The following is a 9032-nucleotide window of genomic DNA, read 5'->3' as shown; positions in this document are numbered from 1 at the left end:
AGATATCCAGTTGGCCTCCAAAACCCTTAAAAACCTAGTTAGGGAACCCTGACCAAACATAGGAATGTATTTGAAATCTAGCGTTTGTAGGGTTTGTGAATAAATGTACTCTGTTGAAGGATGTTGCCACTTCCATACCCAATTTGTAGGATTTAGGTATTAAGGGCTTGACTAGGATTTTTAAAAGCTTAGCCCTCTTTATAGCAGGAAAATCCTCAAATTTTCCTACTTGTTCTCCTTCTCAGACCTTGACTACACTTTGTAGTCTTGTACACAGCTCCTCAACACATAACCTCCTCAATACTTCTGAATTACCCTCTAACGATAGCGATTTCCACTGGAATTTGGTCACGGCCCTTTGTATTTTCTTCTCAGATTCTAAATGAAAGAACGTAATTCCACATTTAGCACAACCTTCACCTTGTGAGCAGATAATGTAACGTTGGGACTATCAGGAATGTACCAGCGACAAACACTCTACTTATGTTGTAGTAATCTACAAGCTGCAATGGTGTTTTAGAACACACGTAGGAAACACCATTCACTACATAACATTGTTTGCCATCAATGGTGGGGGCTTAGTTTGAGAGGATTATTGTTCGAGTAATGTTGATTTTCCCGTAGTGGAAAGATCCTTCTGGATTTGGACGAGCCACACTGGCTGTCCAGTTCCATCTGTACAACATTAGCCATTCAAATTTTGAGAACTTGATTATATAGGATAAGTACAAACTCCTAGATATTTTAAAATTCAACTTTGTTTAGCTGATATTCTTTGGGGGATTTTTCCTTCTTGAACCTAACCTAAACAATATAATCTAGAACATGCTTTAGGAGACTTGAACCTAGATAGATGAGATGGCAAGCCACAATCCCAACTAATCAAACCAAAAAACAATTAACCATTCTTTGAAATTTATTTTTAATAGCTATCCCCAATTTATATGATGATCTTTTATCTGTATTTTCTGGTAATCATAAAACATTATCAATCATACAGATATACATTCATCTATCTATTTATTTGTAAAATCTATAAGATTATCTCACACATGAATTATGCTAAAACCAAAGTAATCAAGGCAAGAACCAAACCTGATGGTTCTGGCCTGGTTCACAGACCAATTAATCTCGGTTGTTGGACCCCTGGAATTGGTCCAAAACCTACTTCTGGGAATTGTTGTAGCAGAAAATGCCAGTATTAAAAATAACAGGACTTTTGAAACAAGTAGATGCAATAATGTAATAGTCCTGAGGTGGCTAATCCGTAGTGACCATAGCAAAGTAGGACTGGCCAACATGAATGTAAAGAGAATCATATACATTTCGAATGGTGTGAGATCCTTCTACCTCCACAAGCTTCAATTTGTGATCTTAAATCCTGAAGTTCAAAGATGATGACAATCCCACATTTGAAATTCAGAGGCGGTATGTTTTCCTTGCAGATTAACAAATGTGTCATTTTAGATACATGTCAAGAGAAGAACCAATGGATTCAAAATCCATCAGATAAAATCAAAATAAACTGGATCTTGTGAATCGTTGAAAGGCTAGAAACACCTATACTAAATCTACCAAACTGCCTTATGATAGAGATTAGTGATAAGTACCTTGTTCCACTGTAATTGCTATTTCATTTGGTAGCCCACGACCATGAATGTGAACAACATCAGGATTACCAATAGATCTTCCCACATCAAGTGTTCTTCTAAGGATCTGCCTAAAGATAGAATATGGTCAGATTGATGCATTGCAAGAGAACATTCCACTGGACACGCTGAAGTTGAACATACCCAGTCTTTTTAATTTCAAGAGATATACATGTTTCAGGGATGGATTAATAATTTACAAAAGCGTTGGTTTTGTACCAGTTACCTATGTGCAGAGTGATATCACCATCAGGTGGAGGGAATGGAATAGGGATCAGGGTCCTTCTAACCACATTTAGTCCTCCAAATCCCCCTGCAACTTTATGAAAATACAATGATGGGAAGTAATAGTAGATACCTATCTGGTCCTTCACCTCGAACTTGGACGTGGAGTTTTCCTTTGGTATGGGGCAGTTTTTGCTAGGTACTCCATCTTTCCATGAATTTCTCCATTGCTGGATGCCACTCCTGTACCAAAACTTGTTTAAAGACCTCAATGCAATATTGTAGATCACCAAATAAATCCATGAATCTCAGTTGGCCAATCCACAAAGATAGAAACCAAAGAATTTACCAAGTTAATAAGAAAGCTTGATTCAGGTTATTAAATACATTCACAAAGATGTATTCATTGGTGACACTGTCACTTTGGGGTCTAGGAAATTGTCCATTTATTAAATCCCCTGCAACATTAACAGAATGTGTCTTAGAAAAATCCTGGAAAATCATTTGTGAGCTACAACTATTGGCATTGAAACAGGCTAGGATTTTTCAAAACTGTACCTGTTGAGGAATACCAAGAGCTCGTATTGCGCCCCATGGAATGTTCCATGTAAAATATCTATAGGGATATTCAGCTAGAGAACAACAAAAAAATGCCATGATGAAAAACAGCCTCAAGGAACCGATTGAATTCTTCCTGAAGATCTTTGGCCCTTTTTCTAGGTCTTGTTTTATATGTTTATTAGTTTCCAGCAAGATGGGCTTCTTCAACAATGGTTTCTTTTACTCTACATGTTAATAAATTGGCTTCTTCAGAAAATATGTTGCATTCTCATATATATTAGAGAAAAGAGCAGCCAAACAACATAGATCTTGCAATGCACAATAGTTATAACAAAAGAAATTCTAATTAAATTGAATGGACCGACAATCCACATTCCATAAATGTGGACTGAGATAGTAGAAGCAATCAATACCTTAATCCAACTTTGTTATAAACAACCCAACACAAGTTAGGCCTTAAAATTATGCACCAAATGCACAAATTCTTGGGCAACTCTTTACTCCATTCTACCTTTGGCCTGTAATTTTTTTATTATAAAAAATGTACCTGTGATTGTGTTTGTGGTTGTATTGATCTACAAGCCTGACAAAGTTTAGATGACAGAGAGGATAAATATTAAGGACTCGTTATTGTCCTCCTCTCAACCTCTGTCAGTGATGTAAAGTAGAAAATTATCACAGGCACTTTCTCTATGGATATCCTGTAAATTTTAGCATAAAAGTGCCCATGAAAGAGGGAAAGTTCCACAATTGGGCTGGAGTCTTTAGGGGGAAGATGAAACAACTTCTAGAGGAAAATCAAGATGGAACACAATTCTTCCAACTAGCAACTATAGAGATATTAGCTTAACATTGAACTCCAAATGTTTCCTGTGTTCAATCCCTGTGAATGCTTCAACTTCTTTCTACCATTCCCCGATTTCCAACATATGCCTTTGTGTTCACTACACAAGAATCCATCACAAATTTTCTTCTAAACTTGGTTCTCAAAATCTTCATTCCATTTATCCCAACAAATGGTAGAATTCATTACACTACACTATGCCTCCACTTAGCACTATCTTCTTTCCACACCACTTCACTCCTCTTTTCACCTCATCAAGCCCAAATAAAACACAACAACAATTGCTATAGTGGCAGTGAGTTGCTGCCACCACCCTAGCACTATAAAAAAAACAACAAACCACCACTCTCTATCACATTGGAGGCCAAATCCTGGAATGAAGACAAATAACTCAAATAGACTTCCAATTCCAAACCAAACAACACTCACGCTTGGAGAGGAAACCAAAGTTCATAAAAAGGGAAATAATGAGTCCTCATGCTAATGTCTGGTCAAATAAACCCACATGTAGTACCAAACTCCTCCATCACACACTTCTGAACCACCCACACTAGTGTGAGGAAAGAATGAAAGGGGAGAAATTGATGTATTAACTTACTATCATGTCTGGTTTGCATGATTTGACAAGTGTCTAAATGAGGGGGCTTTCCATAAGATTCAAATGCATCATGAACAAAGTAGGATAGTGCAGTCAATGAAGGGATTTTCACAGCAAGGAATTCAAAGAGAGTATTTCGGTGTTATCTTTCCAAGAAGTATTGTTTTAATATTTAAAGGCATTTTACAAGCAGTTTCAAGATATTACTTTGGGTTGTCTGCAATGTTAGTACTATAGTGAGGAGGAACTCGAGCAATGGCCGGCGTATACGAAGTTAGGGTTTCAGCAGGTCTTGTGGTCGCCGGCGATGCTCCCACTGGTTTTTTGGATGCAGGATCGGATTGGAACCAGGACGTGGGCTTCATAGTTTTCGATCGTATTTGCAGACCCTGGCCCGGATCTATAAACGAAGAGGCGCTGCAGGTTTTGATCCCACACAATCTTTTTATCGAGGTCTTTCCTCTTCCTTTGGCACGATCAGTCTGTCTCAGGGCGAATCGGGGCATTGCGTTTCACTGTCTGGGGATATTTTTTCCAGATCTATCGCACTTCAGTAATGAGATCTCCACCGCTGGCGGCTCACCTTGGACGGATTTCCCTGCCCGCGTAAATGGGGACTCCCTTCTGGGATTGCTGCGGTTTCGATCTACATTACGGCTGCTTTCCAAGGTTTTGGTAAAAGATCTACTTCGAGACGGAAAGCGAGAGCCGGTACTCCAAAGGGTTGAGGCCACTCGTTTCTCGGGGGCTCTGGAGAGGGAGGCGGCTATATTGACAGCCGGAAATTTTAGCCACAAGAAGTCCATTTTCAAGACGCCCTCTGGGCGTATGATACAAAGCCCCCAGCATCCTCTCAAATGCCCTGATTGGGGAAACGGCTCACCAGAACGGGCCAATCGCTATAGATCCGGGGAGGAACGTTTGGATCTGGCCAGATCTAGGCAAAAGTCAGTTGAAAGCCAGCCAGATCCAGAACTCAAACCAGTAACAAGGAACCAGAACAAGGCAGACACAACAGATCTGACACAAATCTTTATTAGATCAACAGAAGGAAGGCACTTTTGTGTGCAGATCTGGGTATGGATGACTGTATTGGACTTAAAAAAAGAGATACAGGTCAAACTGGGCACTCCAGCTGCATCACAAAACCTATTATTTTCTGGGTTATGCATGCAGGATCAACACACCCTCCAGCATTACAGGGTTGCAAAAGATTCAACTGTTATTCTCAATCTCCGGCTGCGAGGTGGATCAAAGGGATCTACATCAAAACCTACAGGATCCTACAGAGATGCAGCAAAGGGGACAGAAACTCAAAAGGGGAAAGAACATGCAAATGTAAATACCCCTCCAGGGCATTATATCATAGATGAAGCACCAGAGAGCCCATCCATACTGTTGGATATCCCAGAGGTAAAGGGCATTTTCACAGATCTACAAAAAAATGCAATCATTTGTAGATTTAACGGCTTCTGGCCTAGATCGGATGCTTTGTATCAATGGATACACATGACATGGACAAAAAACTGCCGGATTCACCTATGCTCGAAAGGTTTCTTCATAGTAGTCTTTCGCGTCGAAGAAGAGAAGGATAAAGCTCTTACCGAAGGACCATGGTTCTGGGGCAGTGCGGGATTATTTGTTACCCCCTGGTTCCCGGAGTTTGATCCAAACTCCATGGTGGTATCAAAAATGCCGGTATGGGTAAGGCTACATAATCTTCCGATGCATTTTTGGCACTTTTTATCCTTAGCAGCCATAGGAAATACTCTCGGAAGAATGTTAAAGATAGATACAGAGAGACATCTAAAAGGGATCTTTACCTTTGCTATAATTTGCGTCGAGGTAGATCTCAGCCAGGGGTTACCAGAAAGCATCATCCTGAACTTCAACAATACTCAATGGAAACAATCTTTGGACTATGAGAACACAGCATTCAGATGCAGGGGATGTCAACAAACAGGTCATCTGTTCAATGCATGCAAGAGCAATAACAAGAACAAGCCACAACAAAGGAAGCACAAAGGATGGCAGAACATAGACAATGTCATAAAGAAGAGAACCGAGGAAAAGAAAGTCCCCACAGTATCAGAAGATGCAGAAACAGAAGCAGAGGAGGACGATACAAACATAGAGGAGGTTGATCTAGAGACCCAAAAGGAAAATACAGCAGTCAACAAGGAGCTACAGCCACATTCCTTCCAGGCAGAGACCCAGCAACAGATGACAAGCGTGGATCAAAGCATGGGAGGCATCAAACGGAAGCATCATTCAGATACATCAGATTCAGATAAAGAAACAGGACAACAAAATGAAACAACCCAGTTAGTCATTGCCTCGACCGAGCCCACTATGGGAGAGTGGCGCAAGGTTGAAAAGAAAAAGGGGCGAAAAACCTGAGCCGGAAGCCAGGTTTTTTCCCTTTTTTCGTTCTCTTTTCTCTTCTCCTTCTTATTCTTTGTGCACGTTAATTCACTAACGAAGCGAGCCCATGTGGCAACATACTGAATGCTTCATTGCATGTGATTGTGTAACTTTTCATTAAATTTTTAATAAAAGGTTACCGTTTTTTCCTTGGGAAAAAAAAAATGTTAGTACTATAGTTGGAAATGTCCTTTTGATGTCATTGTTTATTAGAATGTCGTTATTCAAAATCTGATGATAATATAGAAGTAGTCTGAAAGGAGAATTATGAACATGCACAATATTTTGATTTCTACTTGAAATAGCAAATATACAATTTTTTTCTTCGAAAAAAGACTAAATCCTTGAAGTGGTCAATTGAACGGTGATTTTCTAGCCAATACAAAAGTGTTGTTAAGAGTTGTTGGTGAAAAGTGAAGGAAGTTTAGTGTTGACAACAATGGAAGAGTCAACTGAAGCATAAGCAATGGAGTATTGGCTCGCTTGTTTGCATCAATAGCAGCATACTTCTAGTGCATCTACATGCTAAAGTCAATTAAGTCTAATGATAATCTGATCTAAAGCCTAGTAGGTGTCTATTGACCATGTGGAAGCACTACCTGTGTTAAGTAGTAAATCGTGATCCGAGCATATATTATTTTCCATTCATAAGTGATATGTCTGTGTATCCACAAAAGTAGCCAATCTCAACAACATGCCCTAACTCCCTTCAAACTCTTGAAGCAAACTCATTCCTATAAGTCAAGTTTCTATATATATTGTTGCTTCAGTTTAAAGGAAAGGTCCTATACATTTTCACTCAAAATCATACTAGACCGATATGTGTGAAGAGTGAGTTGGTAAGAATTATACAATGGTAATTGTCCAAACTAGAATGAAAGGGTGGAAGGGTTCAATGAATTTATTGTTAAAAGATTTATAGTGAAAAGTATATATCCTTTTATAAAGGTGTTTAGTGACTTGTTTGATTTTTATTTTTCTTAATAATGAGAAATAGGGATGATGCTTGTGATAAGGATGGTATTGATAAAGTGCCTTCTTCCCATGCTTTGTTAGCTACTAATGACCTGGTTTACCTTGAATTTGAGAAAAATACTAGGGCTATTGAATCCCAGTGGTTGTGAAAGATGGGATATACAAGTGTTGGACTTGGGAAGAGTGGATAGGGTATGGTTATCCCTATTGAGCTTGAGATGAGACTGCTTAGAGCATGACCTGGATATAGTCAGACTCCATTGCCATATGGAGGTAATTTTAAATTTATTTGCAAGAAGGTTATTTTGTACTCATTGTTTTGTTTGCTGCTAAATATAATTATGCTGAGTTCCAGAGTGCAAATTCCCCCTACTTACGATCTGGTTGATGATAGTATATGCCTAAGTTGGAGACAAATGATAGTTTGTTGATTTGAAGTGACAACATGCACCTTTGTTTTGGGGGTGATTACATTTTGCACCATCTATTTACCAAGAACACTACTCTTTTCCTTGCAAAAATTCTCATCATAAAGAAGAGGATCCGAGAGTCTAAATTCTTAGTATAGTAGTAGTGATGCTTATATATCTTTGTAAAAGAGGCATAGGAGGAATAATTGTGGACTAGTGCCAACTACCAGGATTGGTTGTGGGTTGGGTTGATGAGTGGTCATGGCAACATTTGTAAAAGTGCCAAAGAACTTCATAAATATGTGTATAATCAATTGTACACTCATAAATATCTCTTTACTCCTATTGATTTCTCTTGTTACTATGTTGGCATGTTATGCCATGCAAGAAAGAATTGATTCAAGTCGTTGTATGTGAGCCTTATTGATTGTAGTGACCCTTTTATCTATGTTTAAAGAGGAATGTTATTGAGCTTGTTTGCATGTAAAAACCCAACTTGATGTCGTCAAGAACCCAATTATTGTATGTCTAGTCAACAAAAAAATATATATTTGTTTGATGATAAGAAAATAAGGAGAAGTCAAAAAAGAAGCCACTGAAGGCCTATGTACTGCTCAGATTAGAAACAAACCAAGAAACTACTTTTTTATATACACCAAAAACCAAAAAGAGCTATTGAGCAAAGAATGTTAAGTTTTTACTATCTTAGATGGCTCTATAATTTGCTTTGGTTGATACTCTTCTCGCATGATTTGGGAGAATTTATGATTTCAGGTTACATGATTGAGATTTCTTAGTTGATAACTTGATAGAACTATGATTTTGGAGACTATTATTAATAGAGCTTTTTGGGAAACCTGTTCTAACCATTTGTGCATAGGCTCTTGTTGCACCTTAGGTTATGGAGATTGGAGGTTCAATTTACAAAGAACTCTTAATTGTAAGCCCTGTTGCATGAGATTGCTTCACTGTGTTCCAAAGAGGACTGGGTAGAGGTGTTGTGAAGGTAACTATTATGTTACACCTCATTATGGTGTGGGATTTTCACTGTCAATAATCTCAACCTCACTATGTTAAGGGTGGAAATGATGGGAGATGTGATTTCTCTAAAAAAATTATAGGAAAGGTTGCAATAATGATGTTAGCTACAGGAAATTATTATTACAGAACATTCTTAAGATAATGCCAACTTCATAGCTACTCCAAGTTGTGTTTAAGGGAGGATATGAGAATATTTAATGTAAACCCAACTTGAGGGGTTTATTAGACCTTTAGGATTTCTTGATCATTTCATTTATGGTTTATTGCAATCCCACCCTTTGGGGTTTTATGGGTAACCTTAATTG

At 38.5% G+C, this 9032-nt stretch overlaps 1 pseudogene; it reads right to left on the bottom strand.

Moving 5' to 3' along the window:
• Positions 1-378: 378 nt before the first annotated feature.
• LOC149264645 (L-ascorbate oxidase homolog) lies at positions 379-2941 on the bottom strand (annotated as a pseudogene).
• Between the last annotated feature and the right edge of the window lie 6091 nt (positions 2942-9032).

This window comes from Pinus tabuliformis, chromosome 6, assembly GCF_031772625.1.
Source record: "Pinus tabuliformis cultivar Carrire ecotype Pingquan chromosome 6, CPIR1, whole genome shotgun sequence".
Lineage (NCBI taxonomy): Eukaryota > Viridiplantae > Streptophyta > Pinopsida > Pinales > Pinaceae > Pinus > Pinus tabuliformis.
The sequence above is the reverse complement of the archived record's forward strand: the minus strand, read 5'-3'. Positions and strand labels throughout refer to the sequence as shown.